Source organism: Aythya ferina (assembly GCF_964211825.1).
Source record: "Aythya ferina genome assembly, chromosome: 1".
NCBI classification, from domain to species: domain Eukaryota; kingdom Metazoa; phylum Chordata; class Aves; order Anseriformes; family Anatidae; genus Aythya; species Aythya ferina.
The window spans coordinates 113,795,483-113,816,832 of NC_140296.1; the positions used below are offsets into that span (position 1 = coordinate 113,795,483).

General features: G+C 44.5%; 1 long non-coding RNA gene across 1 annotated transcript in view; it reads right to left on the reverse strand.

Annotated features, from left to right (window-relative positions):
• Positions 1-9,788, reverse strand: part of LOC311430258 — a 115,489-nt gene extending 105,701 nt beyond the window's left edge. Inside the window, exon 1 of the long non-coding RNA XR_014688643.1 lies at positions 9,623-9,788. This is a non-coding gene — a long non-coding RNA (uncharacterized lncRNA). The remainder of the gene's footprint in view (positions 1-9,622) is intronic.
• Positions 9,789-21,350: the final 11,562 nt, after the last annotated feature.

Genomic DNA, 21,350 nt, shown 5'->3' on the forward strand with positions numbered 1-21,350 from the left:
CAGCAGGCCCCACAGGGTAGGGACAAGATGTCGCCACAGGGCCTGTGCTAGGCTGGCCAGACCACTGCCACCCCACACAGCTTCCTTACATGTTGAGAGCCCGGGAGGGCTGATTGATCACATTTAATGGGGGAAACGGAACACCACACGTTGGGGGAAACCGATCCTTCTCTGTGGCAGTAGAGGCCCTGCCTGTCGCAGCAGTGGTGCTAAGCAAAGTGGAGTGGTTAATAGAGAAGAATTGATCCTCCCAGTCCTTGTCAGGCGGCCAACTGCTGCCTTAAACAAAGACGCCTATGTGTAACTCTACCAGGCAGTCGCTCAGATCATGCCACAGTTTATAATTCCTCCCCATACAGCCTCCACTTAAATCCGCCCTTCCTCTTTAACAGCTACTTATGCCCTAGACAACCTTCTTTTCTCCACGCTTTGAAGACTGACAGCAGGAAAACATCCCTGAGGTACAGCAGCATTATCCCCTGGCTCCCCTCAGGTCTCTTGCGCTTGCTCTCAAAAGCAGACCCACGAAGTACTTTCAGAAGAGGCAAGGGAGTGCAGACCAAAGGATCTTCTCCAAAGAAGAGAGAGAGATGGAGGGATATCTTGTGAAACTTTCCCATCCTAGATGAAGTCAGTAAACAAAGGAGCTAGGCAGGAGGCTATGCGTACCCTTCCATGCTAAAGGGTATTTTGCCAAAACCTAGCTTAGGCCAGATACGCTGAAGTATGGCCTGTTGCCTTTTGGCAGTACGTGTCACATCTATTAAATTTATTTTAAATCTTGATACATTTCCCTGAATTAACAAGAACTCTTTTTGTAATTCCTTGGCACAGTTGGACAAGAGAGTCACGTCAATCCCCCCACGAAGGGCAGAAGCACGCCTCTCCTTCAGCTTTGACCCTCACAACTCATTAATTGTGGCAGCATCCATAGGGCCCAACATTTGCACATGATGTCCCCGAAAGGGGAAGGGATGAAGAGTAGACAAGAGCACCCGCAGTGAGAAGACAGCCGGCTGCTCCCCGCAGCTCCCCTCACTTCCACTGAATGAGCCCCCAGGGCAGAGCTCAGCGAACAGCAAAAAGGGGATTGCAAAATCCCTGCTAGATGAGCACAGTTGCACATGCAGCTTTTGGCATCTGTTTATCATTAAGGGTAACCTCACCTGAATGGCTGGGGAAACAGCCCACCTGCTTTTAAAAATAGGTTTCATCTCTTTCTCACAGCAATATGCCCGTGCTGAGTGATGCTTTAAAAATATACCAAGACACAGTGCTAACACTGGAGCATTTCCCTACCCAACCGGGCAGGGATAAGACCTGTATCTCACAAAAGGCCAACATATGGTGCTGATAGCTCCCTGATTATGTCAACATTTATTAGGTAAGTAAAAATCACCAGTCTTCTTTAAAGGAAGGAGCCCAGATGCCTGCAATTAATATTTCTCCACCCCACTGAAAAAACTGTAACATAATTCCTAATGTCTCTACTTGAAAAGGCTCAAAACTCACAAATTATGTCATTAGAAACAGCAACGGGTAACAAGAGGTTCAGTATAATGTATTTTCATTAGCTGAGGCTAATTGGAGCCAAATGAGTAAAACAATGCTGTAAGGGCGAGCAGCAGAAATCCTTGGGTCTTTAGGAGACGAAATAAATGAGGGTAATCAGTGGCGTATGCAGAATACGGCATGTTCAATTAATATAAATAGGATAGCAGTCAACTGCAGCGCTCCACCGAGGCGCAGATGAGTGCTGGTGGGCAGCAGATGTCTTATTATATTGTACAAACACAAGCAGTATGGCAGACTAAACCAGCGAAAACACTCTGGTTTGAGGGACACCCAAGAAACAGAACCAGTGGGTTAAAAAACCCCACAGATTGCCCCAGGAGGAGACACTGCTGGGCTGAGCGTATGTGTTCAGAGAAGCCAGCGTGGTTGCTATCAACAGGGACCTGGGGAGGGGATGGAAAAAAAAGAGGAGGCAGCTGTCTGTCATGTTAGGGTAAAGACAGTCGTGGCAGCTCTACCCTTGGCAGCTTTAACACTTGCCACCTGCACACACAGATATTTTGTGGGGGTGGATTATCTGATCCATCCTCCTCCTCCTCCATCTTTTCATCACGTCAGTTTAATTGTTACAGTAACGATAGTAAATTGATTTTGCAATTTCAGCTTTCAGACCCTTCTGAAGTGAGAACAACCAACCTTGTCTTTCACTTCAATCTTCTTCTCAATAAGATCAAATCTGCTGTCCCTCAATTTTCTCTTCTTTTAGAATAGAGAATAATGATCCCTCTTCAGCTTTTGCCTCTGATCTAATCTGTGGTAAAGAATGACTTTTTTATTATTATTTTAATTTTTTCTTCCCATTAAGCAACCCCCTATTTTAGTATTATGCTCTGGAACTTATGGCTTTAGAGATTGTTATTTCATGCGTGTGTTTTCTAAGTTACTGGTGTTTGTATGTAATTCCTGGTTTGCTTGGGGTTCTCTGTGCAAATCATGAATAGGAATTACAAATAATTCTATTATTGTTCTCCAAGTACAAAGCTCAGAGATTCACATCCCTGTGTAGCCAACAAAGATTGAATTGTACCATAAAAAAACTTACCAAATTTAAGCTACTTACATCAACGCTTAATGAGCTATCATTTCTGGCCAAAGACATTCTGGCTATTTTTCATATTCTGCAAAACAGTAATAACGTTCTGCAACCGTTAAGAACATGACCATTTTATGATTAAGTCCACACTGACTCGGCTTACATCAACTAGCACCACCATCACTAGATGATACTCTGGTGACTTCAGCAGTGCACAATAAAAAGTCTTTGACTGAGAATGTGTATCTTTTACTAATTCATTAATTTTTATCATTTGATACACACAGGCTTTGGGGTTCTTTGTCGTACTTCCAAGATCTCCTCTCCCAGCTTGTTCTCCCCCTCCCCCCCCCAAAAAAAAAATGTCACTTTAAAGGAAGCTGCATAAAAGACAGATATTAAATGCTAAGATCAAGAAGTTGTTTCATTGTCAAACTGAAGATGAGTTAACATTTTTCTTTTGTGTTGTACTGCATGGACTAGTGTCTGAAGAATAAGGCAGATAGCAAATTATGCAGGGCCTATTTATGCAATATGGCCACAAGAAAAAAAAAAAAAAAGTCAAGTATACAAGATGGCATATCAGGAATAGTTTAAGAAAGAGTTGCATACAGCATGTGGTGTTTTTACTGAGCTGGGCAGCTGAACTTTGCCACAGCTGCCCTTTCACACCCCCACGTCCCACCCCCACCCCACCCCCCAAACGGAAAGACGGAAAGATGGAGAAAATAGAAGGAAAATGGCTCAAGGGCTGAGATAAGGACAAGGAGATTGCTCAACAGTTATCAACACAGACTCAGTATAGGGAGATTAATGAAATTTATTACCTATTACTAATAAGCTAGAGCAGGGAGAAACAAAAAAACTGAAAACACCATCCCTGACACTTCGTCTCCGCCGCTCCTTCACGGCCCCTCTCTGCCCCTGCTCCCTGTGGGGTCCCTCCCACGGGATGCCGTCCTTCCCGAACTGAGCCGGCGGGGGCTGCCCACAGGCAGCAGCTCTTCAAGCACTGCTCCCACACGGCTCCATACCATGGGGTCCATCCCCCAGGAACAAACTGCTCCAGCACGTGTCCCCCATGGGTGGGCGGCAGCTCCCCCCAGACCCCCTGTTCCTGCATGGGCTCCTCTCCATGGGCTGCAGCTCCGGCCCGGGGCCTGCTCCTTCGGGGGCTCTCCATGGGCCGTAGCCTCCTCCAGGCCACATCCACCTGCTCCACCGGGGGCTCCTCCACGGGGGGGCTGCAGCGTGGAGATCTGCTCCACGTGGGACCCATGGGCTGCAGGGGGACAGCCTGCTCCACCAGAGGCCTCTCCACAGGCTGCAGGGAACTGCTGCTGTGTGCCTGGAGCACCTCCTGCCTTCCTGCTGCATTGATCTTAGGGGTTGCAAGGCTGCTTCTCACTCCTCATTCTCCCGGCTGCTGTTGCACAGCAGGTTTCCCCACCATCACCCTTCTGTCTGCTCTCCCAGAGGCCCAACCAGTGTCACTCACTGCCTTGGCTCTGGCCAGCAATGGGTCCCTTTGGAGCCAGCTGAAACTGGCCCTTATCTAACATGGGGCAGCTGCTGAGCTCTTGTCACAGATGCCACCCCTGCAGCCCCCCACTACAAAAACCTTGCTATGTAAACCCAACACACAGTAGCAAATATTTGGAAATAAATGTGTAAAAAATCGTACAAAATTACTGAGGAGCAGCTGAACATTCATAACCATGAGCTGTTAAAATAACTTCCCAGTTCCTGAAGTTTGCCTAGACATTTTTCTCTTAACTGCTATATGTCAGTCCCAGATGCCTGTTTCTTAAGATAAAGATTTATCCTACTCATATAAACTCTCATAGTTATTTTTATAGTTAACTTCTCAGTAGTGACTTGTGGCTGGCTTAGGGAAGCCATCCTTGTGGCTGGCTTAGACCTTGATCATTTTCTTCTACTATATATCTAAATATCACACTCAAGTGTCTAAGGTGCATCTTGTCCCTTCCTTGGGTTCTATGAGCATCTCATCATCTTTTGGATTCACATCTTGACTTAAGGCAGATCTCTGATCCTTGGAAATGTCTTGGCTGACCATCCATTGGGTTCACACATGTGACTAGCGCTATTTGTTTTTTTTTGGCAAACATGGGACAGGTGGCATGCTGTAAATAAAGTTCTGCCAACATGTAAATTCAGTAATAACTGTTGTCTTAACACAAAATATGCACCTGATCTGGGGAGAACAATTTCAGGACAAAATTAGATGTCTTTCTAACCCCATTCTCATAGTTATCGAACAAATGTGTATTAACAATATACATCCAATAAAAATATATATATTCTAGTATAAAATCAAACAGCCCTCAACTCTTGCAATAAGTTTTTAGAAGAGGCATGAGGCTATATTGTCCAGACTGCTTTTGAGCCTTATTGGAAGCCCACACATAGGCCCTGCTATTGCTGGATGTAGAACAAGTCCAAGTCCATGAAACCTTCAGCAAAAAAAAGTTAAGCTGAAAGAATGAATCCAAGTAATCCACTAAATGCTTCATGAGCAGCAGTTGCTGCCTCTGTCTCTCTCCTGATGCTATTTTACTTATTCTGCACCAGCCAAATTGTGCTGAGATATCAACTTTTCTGCTGTCCCATGTGGAGGAAGTAGAATGAGTTATAAAGCAGACCACGCAGATCACCTGAAGTGACAGCGCATGCCTGAGCCGACCAAGTACGTTGGCAGCACAGACAGACAAATGACCAACTCCTTGGATCACTTGCAGACTCTACAAAAGAAATCTGACTTAGTTTAGTGTGTCCCTCCCTCCCCCAGTATTTCATGAGGAAATACCCTCAGAATGCAGTTTTCTATGAAAACAAAAAAATAAATAAAACTGTCTGTGGCATCCATTAATTTTTTTTGTCCTGATGTTGTTGAATGGCTATTAAAAAAAAAAAAAAAAAGATAAATCTGCTTTCTTTCCTCAGCAACTTATAGCAAAGAGATAGTTGGAGGAATAATCCATAAACCAAAGAGCAAATTTAAAAACTTTTAGAAGAATCATCTGTGAAGATGAGACAAAAAAACCTCAATATTTACTTGAGAAGAAATCCTCAATTAAGACATCAATCCCAACTAAGACAATGGTGCAATTTCAAGAAGTCTATTGATTTTCCCCTTCTGCTTTTTTTTTTTTTACTTCCCTCCATTTTTTAAGCAGCTGATTAAAAAAATAGTTAAAAGGAATTATTTTTTTAAACTGTATTTAAATATTTTCACCATCATACAGAAGTAAAGCAGCCAGTAAAACTACATGAATACTTACTTTGAAAAGGACAAACTCTGATGACATATATTTCCATTTTAGAAATGAATCAGGATGGGTACTTTTATTAATAAATGTATCCTTTGATCTGGAGATGAGAAGGTGTTTTGTTTTGTTTTTTTTTAAGAAGACCACAGAAAGAACATAAGTCAAAAGGTGTTACTCCCAAGCATAGGATCCAAACTATCTCAAAAATCAAATTCTACAGATTTTGCTGTTAGCTCTGTGTTTATTTCTCATAAGAAACAGTGGGAAGAGGGGTAGGAAGATGCTCAGATGGAATGAGCTGCACGTTTTTCTGTGCATAGCTGCCATCTACCTTTGTAAGCTTTAAAGTATCTTGGTTAAGTATACCATTAGGAGGGGCCTGAAGGAGCTGCTCAAGGTCAGGAGCTTTTGCTCCAGGAACTATGCCCTGCCTTGGTACTCGACAGGAATGCCACGCTGGGCACTAGCCGCCCAAGGAAGGATCCTGCCAGCTTTGTAGGAAAGAGCTAGGAAAAGAAGAGAGAAGATGCAGTAAGCAAAGGGTGAAGCCTTACACATTCAAAGAGAAATTTCTTTAAATCTGACCTTAAACTAGTCTACTTACTATAACAGTGGATACAAGTTGATTTTTTTTCTTTCTTTCAAGTTGCTCTTCTAAGAATTGCAATCTCTCTTTCCTTCCCCCAAATAATCTTAATAGAACAGAGACACTTCAGGTTTTCCACATAAACAGAACGTGGAAAAAAAAAAAATGTTCTCCCACATTATATATACAAGTGTGTATAATTAAGTTGGTCTAGCTTTTATTATATAGGTCATGTTATGTAGGGCAAGTGACTTATGAGCCAGATCACTGTGACACCAGCGAGACCATCTGACAGGTTTATCCAACAGATTGCTTAGGTTAAACCTCTGTACTCCATTTCCCACTAACATACCTGTTTGGTCATCAGCATAGAAAGGCTCCCAATTTCCCACCAGCCCCACCTCCTCACCTTCCTCAGTGCCCCCTATATTGTCTTTCTACGCGGGTAGAAGAAAACAGTGTCTTACAAATACAGTAATAGTGATTTTTCAATTAATGAGCCCTCTTCTGTCTTGGGCTCAAATATCAGCCAAGAAAACTACAAGTGCTGACCTAATGACCTTTTGGAGCCTTTCCATCAATACCAGCTAAGACACAGATCACAAATTCTTTCTCCTGGAACAAAACACATGAAATACTACTACTCACCCCCCTGTATCACTCTATAATAGAAGAATTATACAGTTATGTGGTGCTTGCATTTTACCATATTGCCACTCCAGTAGGACAATAGCATCAGTGACCATTTCCATTGCATCACAGTCAGAGAAACATAAGCCACTGGACACTTACCAATTAAATTTTACAATCAAAGAAGATGAAGACACTTAGTTCAGATTATGTTTATTTTTACAGACTCACAGCTGGGGTTCATCTCCACAGTGCCTCACTAGGCAGATTAGCAAGGCATCAGTGAATGCTCCTCCACAGATGCTCTTTATTTGCTGAGCAGGAATTGCAGCAGGGTCAGGCTATCTTGGGCTTTCAGCTTTATTCCTCACACACCCATCTTTGCCAGTGAACATGGAGACTCACAGAGGCTATGGGAAGAGTCCTCTCCCCCAGTGAGGAGGCTTGCCATTCAGGAGTCCCATATCTGATATTTTCGAAGAGCAATCTTTTATTCTCCATCTCTCCTCTCTGGAAATGGTGTCAATCATCCACCCTTTCCCCCAACAGGCGAGAGTGCTCTGCAAGTTTCCGTCAGCACTGCAAGTCTGAAAACTATGTTATCCATGGTTCATTGCTTTGCCTTGACACATTTAGGATTTTCCCTCAGAGAGGTAAGTTTTCTTTGGGGGCAGGGAGAGAACCTCAGCCACCACAATATCCCAAACACACACACTTCTCCTTTCAGTGCTCCTTGGAAAGGCACAAGGAAACAGTGCTGCCAGCATCACACACATTTACAAGCACGATGAAAGTCTTAATAGAAAGCTACAGACAGTAGTGAGGTGTCTCCCCCAACACACACACATTACTGATGAAGTGCTGATGAAGTTGCATGTAATTACCACTTTCCCCTATGCTGACTCAGCTATTCAAGTACATCTTCAGACTCAGATATATCGCTGCACTCCTACAAGGGAACCTACATAAATGGCTTTCTTTAAATATGCATTTGCTACCAACAGAACACAGTTTTCCTGTTACCATTTGTATGCCACCCTTGTCCTGATTTCTACCTCACACTACTAAGCTCACCCTCCTAGGCTCCTAACATGATATTATTTGTATCAGTAAAAATTGAACCTAGAATCTGGCTGAGATAAGGTCTCAAAGCTCTTATGAGCAACTTCTAACCCTGAAGTGGATTTCAGCCACAAATAAAAAGAGCTGTGTTCCATCTATTGTAAAAAATATGTTTATTTCAGTCACTATTGTCACAGCCTTAAGCAGAAAAGCACTAGATGAAGACCATGGTCATTTTTAACTGCGCTGTTAGCATGCAAGGTTCAACTCTGATTCCTCTCACCTTCCTCTTGCACCAACAAGTGCTTCCCAGTTCTTTTTCTGTTTAAAAGGCAGATTGTTTTGATCTTGAGTAATACCACTAATAATTTAAAGCTACAAAAGAAGTAGAAAAACTAGGAGATGAAAGCAGGGAGAGTGAGAAAGAGGCAAGACTCTACAAATAGACTTCTCATAGATCATACATAAAAAGGCATTAAGGTTTCAGAAAGGTCAGCAGCTGTATAAATGCCCTAACATAAATAGAGGCTATATTTATTTCCAAACAAAGCACATAATCAAAAATGCCTCATACCCAGCAACATCATTACAATAGCAGAAAACTCAGCAGCCTCTAAATAATAAGCCCAGAATTTTATTGCATTCAAGAGCACCAGAGCAGCCTTTACTGTCATTACACACAGGTAGCGTCTCTCATAGCTCTCAATTTCAGACCACTTTAAACACAATATTTTGTTTAGAACACATCAGAGTTGAGTGACACTTCAAGACCAAGTTTCCTTTCTGTAGTTTTTAATCATTTCAGAATACCTTAGCTCATCTTCACTAGGCACCATTCAGACCCTTTTTTTCTGCAGATGAGGAAGAACAAAGCCACCACAGCTGCGCATCATGAGGCCTCTTCTTCCTGGCAAGAACTTTCACCAGGATACTGAGGACCACTTCTGCAAGGAGCAAGTTCATAGCTCCATCCACTGCTGTCACCAGCTCACTAAGCCATACTTAAAAAGCCAAACTTAAAACCTTTACTCCAATTCCTCACTGCAAACAAGTTCAAACAGCTTTCCTATCTCTGAAATGACCAAGTAGGCTCTTTCTAATAATTAACTCTCTCCCTGACCATCACTAGAGCCTCTAGACACCTGAAAGACCAATGAGCAGAGAAAAGAGGAAAGGGGCCAGCTCACAAGATCTGTGTTGGTAGCTACATAGGCCCTGCAGAAATGCTCTAACCACACAAAGCTTTCCCCCCCAATCTAGATTCAGTTCCTTGAAACCACATGGGATGAGATTTAATACCATTCAAACTGAGCCAAGTACCATGGGACGGGGTCGTTGGGAAGTTCAGGCAACAGTTGTGCTTTACTCTGTTGTTCTCATCAGATATTTCTGTAAAACACTACAGAAATAACCCAGGCACCCCTCCTCAGGGGTCTCACTCACCAGCACCAGCCTTCTCTGTGCCAGGCCAGGGGCCACGCTGGGGACACTCAGGGGAAGAGCTCGCTCCATTTGAACAGGACTTCTTCCAAAAAATTCAAAATAAGCCTTGAGAAAACTGCTTTCTACTCCAGGAAAACAGAAGAGCTTGACCTTAACTGCTGCTTAATTTTTGTATTATGCTCCCATCATTCATTGCTATTGACAAGTCAGCTGCAATTAATATACATGATTGCATAAACCAAGACACTCCACAAAATAATAATTAGTAGATTAGCATACAGCTATAGCTTTGTACTCTCAGAAACCCTTTACAAGTGTTAACTAATTAGTGTTTCTTAAACTTCTTTCACCTGGCTCTCACCTGGCTCCTTTCCACTTTCCTTCCTCTTCTCCTGAGCTTTTGCTTGCTTTCAGGGAAACTTCTTTGCCTCTCCCAGCTGTAAAATGTGTATTCTGCCCTTTCATACCACACCTTCCTGCCCTGCTTGCTCCCTCACCTTCTCTTTTCTTCTTTTCACCCTCAGCCATTCTTGTTCCAATTAAAAAATAATAAATTAAAAAAAAAAAAAAAAAAAAAAAGCAGCTGGAAGAGGCCTAAATACCTCAATGAACAGTGAGATATGGCAAAAGAGATATTTGCACCCTTATGACAAGGTGAGCAACAGAGAGGGAAGGAAATACAAATGGCAGAAAATAGGATAAGGCACGTTAGCCTTAAAGTGAGGACAGCAGAGAGCTATGGGAATTAAAGAATTAGGAGAAGAGAAGAAAAGAGCTGTGCCCTTAATGTTTGCCTTTTCTTATCACAGAGGTGTCAGGTGTGGTGAGCTCTCTTGTTGCACAGTGCCCACAGAGACTACAGAACCTGTAGCAAAGTCCAAAAACTGACAAACATTTAAAATGCAATCAAATTTAATAGTTCATGTTTCATTCCCTATCAATTTCCAGATATTTACAGAATTGAGAGACGTGGTTAAAAATCACCTTTTGTTCAAGAAAGAAAGAAAAAATCTAAAACAAGTACCAACAATTAAAAAAATAATAATAAAATAAAATGCTACATTTATTTCGCATTCAGTATGAGTTAAAAAAAAAGAAAAAGAAAAAGAAAAAGAAAAAAGAAATTTCAAGGAAACATAAGAAGCAATTAATCTGAAAGTAACACATACACAAAATCAGAGAAAATCAGAGGTTTATAAATTGCTTATGAATAAGTTTTAAAACAACCATTTGAAAATTTATAAGAACTAGAAAAGTGAAGTTCTCAAAAAGCCTTTCAAGTAAAATGACAAGGAACCTCTGCTGCACCAGCTCAAGTTCAGTAACCTGACGGAAGTGACTGTATAACAGACTAGAGGAATCCACAGAGAAATAAAGCTCTGCTGGTGATACCAGACCCCCAGTGTCTCTGAGGAGGTCCAGAAGGAAGTGGGTCACTCCTAGCTTCCCCCTTAATTATGCTGCAGCAGCTCCATGCATCCAGGTGTGCTGTGGTCACATACGAGGGCCAGCATGGATTGTATTTCTTCCCTTGATACATAACTTGGCTTTTTCAAGAAAAGATTCAGGGCTCCTGTGAGGTGTTGAAGGCAGAGCAGAAATCTAAGTGGGAATTTCCTTGTGCTCTTCCTACACGCTCTTGCTACTCAGGGCCTGATTGTCGGGTTTGAGGTAAGGCATCTTCCCCAACAATGAGACTGACAGGACCCATTTTGTTTTTAACTTTCGTCCATGAGATGCAGAAGGATTTGGTTTCCTGCGATCATCTGGGAATCTGGCATTGGAAACCTTGTATTTTCCCAGGGACCTACGACATCAGCTGATGGCATCCCCCTCCTCTGCTCTCATCCTGTGGCAAACAGCAGCTGTAACTATTGGCCCTTCCTATGAGGCTGTGTATGTGTTATGTCTGGGAGAACACCTCGGAGTTTGTGGAGAAGATGTTCTGCAGATGCAGACAGAATAGGAAAAACAAACGCTGGCTGCCCAGAGAAAATCAGCAGCTTTCTGGTATTGGAGAAGCCCTTCTGAGGCACTCCTGCTCTTCTGCGCAGGTCTTCTGCTGGAATACATCTCTGTAGGAGCCCAAGGTACAGGTGAGGGCCACACCACAGGGCAGCATCTGCCTTGTTCACATGGGGTGAGGCTGACTGGAAACCAGTGCATAGGATGGTCAGGCTAGGAATGACTTCTGTTGGGAAACAAAAAAAGTATTGTGGTGAAGCTGGCTCAATAAATTATGTGCAGTGGAGTTAATGCAGGTGTGCTTTCTTGGCCAGGGCTTTACGTGGAGCAGGCAGGGGACTCAAGTAGCGACTCTGAGGCAGGGAAATTTGAGATTAGTGGTTCTGCCTTCAGCAGAAAACTGATTATTTGGAATTAATGTTAATAAATCTAGCTTTCTTTTCCTATACTTACTCCCCCTCTGCCACCCCTTCCACAAAGACTCCCTGCGTGCCACTGGCCGATTACGGTAGCCAACACAAAACGAAACCTCTCTCCTTTTCTGTGTGTCACGTACATCCAACGATACAAAACCCCTGTGTCTTTTGCCACGGCTGACATGCCAGTCAGCGCTAGCAATCTTCACTTGGCAAGAATTTCCATGTGAAAGGAATATTCTGAAGAAAGCCTGTGAGCCAGAGCCAAGGTAAAAGCTCCTCACTCCTCCCGCAAATGCTGCTTTTCCAGTATGAAAGCGCGAGGCTCTACCCCACAGCCGCCGTTCCCATGGATTTGCCCCAGGTTGAAGCTTGTCATCTTCACAGCAGGGACAGGACCGGGGTTTTGCAGTGGGATGCGGAGCGCCAACAGCACAAACATTGTTTCTTTGAGACAAAAGAAAAAAAAAAAGGCTGAAACTTCAGGCAATCATTCCTCTCCAGTGCCAACAGTCCTCAAACATGTCACTGTGGTGTGTAAGGATCCTTCAAGGGGGCAGAAATGCCAGGCAGCCAAGGGCGGCTCAGTCTAGCAGGGAAAGATGTAATTGCAGGCAGTGGCTGGGAGCTAAATCCAGGTAATTTAAAATAAGAAGCAAGGTACATGCTTTAAACAGTTACCCACTGCAATGAACCACCAAAGGATGAAGCTGGGCTCCTTGCTTGCTTTGTTTTGCTTTAACTCCTCAGACCAAGGGTAGACGCCCCTCTCTGTGCCAGTCATTGAGCCTGAAAGGAAAGCAGGCCTGAGGGGACTGAGTGAGTTGCCAACATCCTCACACCACAAAAGAACACATAAAGCCAGGGTTTCAGCAAAAATATTGGAAATGACTGGTATTGGTGCCGCTACACTTGTGCCATCAGCAGGATTTGGGACCTTGCCACCTCGTCCTGACCCATGCCACGGACAGCGGGGAGGCTGGGGTGTGCTGGGCCAAGGGCTCTGTGGCAGGGACAGGTGGAGGAGATGCTTCACGGAAGATCCGGTCTGAAAAACATTACTGTGATTTTTCTCACAGCCCCACACTTGCTTTGTGCCACGGCTGGGCCAGGAAACGCAGCCGGCGGCAGCTTTAGGAGCGCTTGTCCTTACACGGGGATTTAAAACGCCCATTTCCATTCCCTGCCCTTATTTAGGGAACACAATTCGGTTTCATCCGTAACTACCGGCGGCAGAGGCCGTAATTGCATTGCGGCCCAGGTTTATCGGTCCGTGTGTTAATTGCAATTAACCCCCCACACGCACCGAGGAGCCGGGGCCTGCTCCCCGGCCCGGCCGCGGGCCAACACCGCCGCTCGGCGCCCGAAGCCGGCACTGCTCCGCCTCGCCTCGCTTCGCCGCCGGCGGGGGAGGGGGGGGGCAGGCGTTTTGAGGGAAAAGCTGGGGGTTGAGGGCTCCCTGAGGGCCACTGCCTGGCCTGGTGTGGAAGAGAGCTGCTGCTGGGCGGTGGGACGGGGCGCTGGGGTAGGGGGAGCCGCTGACTGAACGTGGGAGAGATCATGGATGGCATGTAGGGAGAGGAAGAGGGACTGCCATGCTGCGTGTGCTGAGGGATCCCTGCTCCGTGGGCTTGTTCTGACTTCCAAACTAGGCTCACGTAGGGTCGTGGCCTCTGTCCTCAGGGACTCTGACAGACACAAGGCAGCCACAGAGTAATACACACACCCCACATGGGTGCAAGGCACCCACACATGAGGGCAAGCATCACCGCTGCCTTCCCCAGTCCATGCCATGGACCTCTCCTGTCAGCAACCAGCCCAGCGTGCTGCCACCTTCCCTCCCTTGCTCCGTGGGTGACCCCAGATGCTCCTCACCCTTTCGGTTCCCCTGCACCCTTAAAGCAGCCAGGGGAAGCCCACAGGGGCTCCTCATCTCCTACCCTGTCCCCACAGTGCTGAGCTCAGCTGCTTTCAGATTTGGGGGAAAAAAAAAAAAAAAAAAAAAAAAAAAGAACTCTGGGAATAATAAAGAATTCAGAAAGCCTTCAAATTCAAAAATAAATAAGTAAAGGGAAGGAGGGAGGGAGAAGTGTGTGCTCCTTTTGATTAATTCCCTTTCTTCCCACCCCAAAGGCCGTGCAGTAAATAACGTGAAGCATAGCCCCGACAGACACAAACCTTGACTGTCTGTTTACAGACGGCATGAGTGCCAATATTCCAGTGGGACCATGCAAAACGAATCTGTCAGTGAATCAGAGCACATGTTACGGGGTGTGAAGGTACATGCTTCACATTAAAAACAAATCCTTCAGAATGTGCAGACTACCCTAAATCTACATCTGCCACACTAGTTATTTCTACTATGTTCTTAAAATTCATCCTGAATTTTATTTTCCACATCTTGGAAGTGTTAGATCTGCAAAACCATATTACAACTACAGCTGTTGTGAAGTTTGGGTCCAAGTAAGTCTGTAGCTGAAGGCAGGCCAGGATTCTGCTATTTACCTCTGAATATTTTTCCAACCATCTTTTGGAAGCTGCCCTCTTTGAGAAAACCATCACTTCTGCCCACCGTACCACAACCGCTGACACCTGCCTCAGGCTGATCGCAAAGTGTGACTTCTTTGTGCCTGACTCTTTCCAGCTCCGCCATCTTTTCCTACTCTTCTCCTTCCAGCCCCTCAATATCAACCCGCTGCACTGCTGCTGCTCCTGCTTCCCTTACTTTGGCCACAGGAGCCACATTTAATGCCACTGAAACCACAGCCATAAGAGTGAGCTTCAAGGAGCAGAAAGCAGCCTAATACTGCCAGGCAAATGGCTAATTTTTTTTTTTTTATATCATTTTGTGACCCATCACCGACTACCGACAAAGGAAGCGGGCTGGAGGAGTGTTTACACTGCACAGCAATTTACAGTGTAAATTTTGAGTCAGGCCTTTGATGACACCAGAATTCATTCATATGCATTACAAAGCAAATGCAACATAAGAGAAACATGTCCAATTATATGAGATGTTTTAGTATCAGCTAATAACCCTATGTACTAATTTTTCTTCATAACGAGTTACAGCTACATTATACACAGCCATTCACACTGGATTGAGGTTTGATTTTCAAACCTCATTTTTCAAGCATGAGGTTTTTTATGAGAGTTTTCCTCACAACAACCACGCACCTTCTATCACCATAATAGGACTGCTACAATTTTGCATCTATAATCCAAAACCAAATTCAAACCTTTTTTTCCTCTAATCTGCACAAATACGAAAGCAGGTTGGACCACAGCAAAAGTACTGTGCTGTTGATAGCTACAGAAGAAGCCAGTTTTGCCCCCATCTGATCCCACTTCTGCTTGCAGGTGGAGAAGAAGGAACATTTCTTCTCTGCTCCTACATGCCAGTGGAGAGAAGAACTACCACCTTCCTCTGGCTGGACTCTGCTGACTGAACTGGGATAAAACATCATAGATCAGAGCTCCTGCTGTAGTTCAGCAATCGTAAATCACAGCCCTTCCTACAGTGCTTGGTCTGAAAAAACCTGTTTCCTCAGAAAACAGCTCAGCACTTCCCCAACAAGGACCAAGAGAGGCAGCCAAAACTTCCAGCACTCACCAGTTTTCAGCTGCATGAGGCAGAGTGCTCCGCATCCTGGCCTGAAACAATACCTAAAAGACGACAAGAAATAAAAATAATAATAATAATAAAAAGACATCTCCCCCAACATAAACACACTACTGAAAGGATTCACTGCTTGTATGTCAAAGCCCACTGACACTTTTGGGACAGCCGTGGCAGCTCAGGAAAGCCCCCTGGATTACAGCTCTGTCCACACACACAGCCAAAGACACTCCACTGCCCTTGAGGATTTAGGATGTGGTCATACAGGAAAGATGCACTGTACGCGCACAAACTTCTCTCTACTCAATATTCAAAGCGGTGGTTTGGGGGTTGACAGACTCCTCCTCAAAGCAGCTTCACTGCAGCAAAAGATCTTGCAGGATCCTGGCAAGCATTACGAGAGTGCACCCAGCTGCCCGGCGTGCATCCAGAAAACATTTGTAGCTCCCGTCCTGCTGGAGGAAAGGAGCAGAGAGCTCAGTTGCCACCAAGCCCACCCGACCTGACATGCAGAGGCAGCAGTGCTGTCAGAGATGCATCAGCAGCCCTGAGAAAAAGGTCGGGCAAAGAGCAGTGTGACTGACTGCTCAGGGGTAGGAGCAAAATTGGAAGAGGAAAGTGACTCGATCAATGCCTCTTCTCTTAGTTGAGAAGAAAAAGGGTCACTTCTCATCGTACATTAACTATCAGAACAAATGCTTTCAGGCACAACATTTGACGTAGCAAACAAGGCAGCAGTCACCAGTGTTACTGTGAAAGCCATCTCATTTCCTCTTCTACTCACCTACCCACCTCAGGTTTTGTGATACACCTCCAGATTTACAAGCAAACAAACAAACAACAACAACAAAAATGAGCTTGCAGTATCCAGTTCTACCCTCTTTGCTGAGGACATTGCCTGGTGTGTATTCAGCAGCTGAGATACTGCACAGAGCATAGAAGCTAGAGAATAGGAAAGTGGACAATATGCAAGTCAGTAAGAAAACCAAAGACAAATATAGCAGCAAGCAGCATATACAGAAGTAAAAGAAATCAAGAAAACAAGAATTCAAAATTAAAATATATTAAATACCATATATTAGGGAGCACACAGTTCACATGGTAACTTGTACCTGTAGAGATCAAACTACACCGTGTAAAAAACAGTTACAAATAGAAGTCCAACCTAGCAGCCCTTCACATTTTGGGATCTGAAACCATACCTTTCTGGCCCAATTTTACTTTTGTTCAAAAACAGAAGCACTGAAAAAAGCATCTCTCTACAGACAGTAGTACATGCAGTGCTCACCTTTGTACCTGGCAAGTCCACCTAACCTAGTTAGGATTTGCAAGATTAAAAATAGACATCGAAGACTGAAGCACAGCAGGTGACTTCAGCAACCACTGCCTCTCGCACAAAAGAATACTCCTTATAGGTGAGGGGATTTTTTTTTCCCAGACACATCCATGATGGACATCCAAGCCATTTTCTTGCTGGGTTGAACTATGGCCCATGGTGCAACAGAGATCCTTCCACGCTACCGATGATGACCCAAGCACCCAGTGCTCATCAGCAGGAGGGGGAGAGTCATGTTCCCTTTGTAAGGAATGCAAATTTAGCTCACAGAAGCAGATTTTTTTCTTCTTCTTCAGACAAGCTACCTTACTGGGCATGGGAAAAGGCGAACAGCCTCTCAGGACTACTGTTTCCCTCTGACATACTGGAAGTGTTAGGGTTTTGTCAACAAGGGAACATGTTACTAGCTTGTGGTGACACTGGGAGCAGAAGCGACCAGTAAGTGAAGCAGAGAACTCAGGATTTCAAGATGAAAGGGTTAATGCATCCTTCTTTTGTAGCTAAAGCTTTCTCTTGTATTGAGGAGAAAATATATATATAGTATGGGGAGAAAACTTGGAAATGTATCCAGCATGAAAGTTAAAGGAAGGAGAATTAGAGAACTATGGAAGTAAAACTAAATTTCTAAGCCATGTATTTTTAGGCTAAAAAGGGAAAACCCTAGCTTTGAATGCTTTAGTTACTGTAAGCAGACAGGAGAATACAAGCAGTCTAATCCTCTGGCCTTCCATAAGGTGCACGAGACCAAGGGACATGACAAGCGCTTTCAGAAACAGTGCTGATTTAGGGTGCTCTGTGCCTTAGACACATGTTGCTGTCCCAAAACACTACCTATAGGTAACTGCACCATCTCCATGCGCCTGCAACATGGCACTTGCTAATTAAACCTTCAGGTGTGCAGCTTGTTCCTGCTGTTCGGGAGGCAGGAAATCACTATGTATTTCTTCGTGCATCTCCACAGTCATGCAGGAATAGGTACGTAACAAAAAGGCTGAGGACACTTCTGCTTAGCAAACTTTCTACTTGTGGAATCACACCCAAAAAGCATTCCAGGATAACCAGACACACTCACCTCTGCCTAGGGCTGGTGGGGTATGGGTCAGTGGGCTTTTCAAAGGAGCTACAACGCCGTCTCTTCTGTCACAGGAGCACCAGAAGGAGTCTTTTCCAAACCAGTTTCTCCCTTTGGAGCCTTTGTTTACTGCCAGTATTTCCCATCACAGGGTTTAAAAAATTACATAGTTGATGCAGCTAAGAACAATGTGACTGCCAACATTTGTCAGCTAGAACTGAGCACATCCAACTTTCTCTCCCTTTGAATCAAAGCCCTGTTACATATGTAAAAGCACAAACACGTTCGCGTTCCCAGTGCAAAACCGCTTGTGCTTGCTTTTCCCTAGTGCAAAAACCTCCATCTGTGCTTCAATTAAAGTGTTTTAATGGAATATTTTTATGAACTGCTTTGTTGTAACTGCTCAGTGCACTAGTGACAGACACCGCTTGTGTGCACAAGTCCCCATTTACCATCCAGCTGCAAACTGGTGGCAGGCTGGGCTGAAGCGAGCGGTGAGCACGGCGTGCTGGCTTCCAGCTGCAAAACCTGACAGAAAACCCTGGTTTGGGCCAAGAGCATGGAAGCCCAACTAGTACTAAATCCCTGGCAGAATACTTTGCCTTTAGGTCCAGGGAAAGCAGTAGCTGAAGGCAGCTGTAAACAGCCTTTTCTGGTTATTACATTATTCTGGTTATCACGTTACCTGTGAAGTCAAGTGCCCCACAGCCACAGTGGGTACCTACCAGGTTGTGTCACGGGCTCAGCAGCACCCCCAGTATTCATGGCGTGGAGTCAGGGCTGCGGGAGGTGAGGGCAACCCAGCATGAGGAGCCAGCCCAGGCATATTTAAGGCAGAGGCAGCTGCCGGGGCTGGAGGTGGCCCAGGGGGTGCCACAGGAAAGGTGGAAGGAGACCTTGTAGGTGCTCCGTGAGGAAGGGGGGCACAGCTGAGGGACCATGGCGCATGGGTGAACCACACCAGGGCAGGGACACCCTGAGGGACTGAGGGTGACATGCGGCCAAAGCAAGGGATGTGGAGACGAGGAAGAGGGCAGACAAGGTGTTTGACTGCACTGACCCTGGGGAAGACAGAGCAGGAAAGGGGCTTCCTTACCTATTTTTTTAATTTCTTTCTTCTCAACACCCAAGTCAGTGATTAGAACTCTGTGTTAACTGGCAGTAAATTCAGTTCCGTAAAAAATTCCTCAAGTTGAGACATTTTTGCCCACAACCCCAAACTACACTTGCCCTTACCTTAAAAGATTCCCAGCTTATTTTCTCCTATTTCACGTGCATCTTTTACAGAGGTGCAAAACTAACAGATGCATCACTGTACAACGTCAGGTGCTGAGCGGGCAGGTTTGCACCGTGTTCCCATTTCAGGTTCCTTTACATTACCTTTGTAGTCAGTGCATGAGGTGAAACAGGCAAAATCAGTCTTCACAGACCCTACAGCTGCAACAAAGGGTGCACACACAGCACAGCCCTTGATGAAACCGGAGCTGACGAGGATCCATGCAACTACCAGTAAGGGGGACTGGGAGACCTCATAGTTCGGTCAGCATCAACCTGTCCCAGCCGTGACAACATGTGCCACAGACAAGCATTTAAAGTGTTTGCATGTCATGATCTGAAGTTTCTAATTAAGAAAAAAAAAAAAAGGGCTATTCAGCTGAGCTTTTCAGATGCATGTCACCTAGCAAGTAATTGAAGACAAAGTGTTTTCAAAGTGTTTTCTCATAATAAGCCTCCATAAGGAAAACACCAGAGTAAAATCCTAAAGTTCAACTCAATGCATCACACTAATCTGCAGAATGGGATTTTCTCACCACTAATCTTGTTAGAGCTATGGCACTGTGCAAATACATCTAAACCCCTAATTACTGAAAAGATATTAAAAGGATCAATTTATTTCAATAAAAAACGCAAAATTTGAAAAGAATTCATTAACACTCAGAATCTGGCCATGCAATAAATAATACTAATGAACTGAGAAAAGGGAATAGATGAACAAGAACTGACATCATGTCTTATGCTTATTGCTGTTAGAGAAGAACTGACAATTACTGCATTTGAAATCTAATTCTGGTGAGGGAAATGCTAGAAAGTGAAAGAAAGATGTGTTAAAAGTACATACGCACACACATGCACATTTTAAAAATGAAATACGATGAAAACTAATTTAATTTAGCCCTAAGAAGGCTGTAATACCATTTTCAACACGATAAGCTGTGTTTATATTCGCAAACAGTGCTGTGCAACAGGAGCATGAAACAGCTGTTGCTGAGGTGCCGCCAGCACACAAATTACATGTATATTTGGGGGGCTTGCTGCCAGCTAGCTCCAGGCTGGTCCTGTGGACTGAATGCCTCGCAGTGAGCAGCACAGCTTAGGGGCAGTGCTGGAGCATGTCTCTACACTAGTTTCATCCAAAAGGGATCCGAATACATGCTCCAGGAGTGCTCTGTAACATGAATGAAAACACAGTGATTGTCTGCGTGGCCGCAGTCATGAGATTTGCTTCCAAAGCAGCCACATGACTTGAACTAAAACACTTCCTCCATTGGAGGCAATCAGAGCACCACAGGCAGTTCGCTCTAGGACAAGAACTGTGAGGGGCAGCAGAAATTTAAACACACCACTCACCCACATTAGTCAGACGAGAGCGGGACAACAAGGGGTAGCTGAAATAGCCTTCTAGGTACCAACGGGCTGCAATAGCTGTCAAGACAGTTTGTAAGAACATGTTTTTCCATACCCATTCAGCAATTTGCAAAGAGAAAGATCAAACATTTGGCCTGTTATTTTGGAATTACTTCTATGGCTACATTAATGGCTCTTGCAGTTAGCCAGGCTGCTTAAATTAAGCTTGTGATATTTTTTTATAGACTTCCAGTGCAAACTGAATCAAATTCCACCAATATCCATATGTTCACCATTCCTTAATTACAACCAGCATTTCACAGAAGGAATTCGTGGTGCCTCGGTTGCGATACAAAGAGCAGATTCACAACCTGATGGGATCTGCACTTAGCCACAGGACACACTTCTCCACAGGAGATTAAAGCTTTCTGTACAACAGGATAAGACCTGGTCACATCCTATTATCTTTGAGGAATAACTTGAGAAAGAGGAAGGAGCTAGAAATGCCAACATGCAAAAGATGGCTGTCATAAATAGGCCAATGATCTATTATTATTTTTACCCCAGAAGCACCTCCCTCCCCCTTTTTCTGTAGCTGAACGGATGTACAGCATCTACAGCAACTCCTCGAGCAAGTCACAACACTTCTGAAGACCAAAACTGCCTGTCCTGAGGGCTGAGACACTGCGATCTGA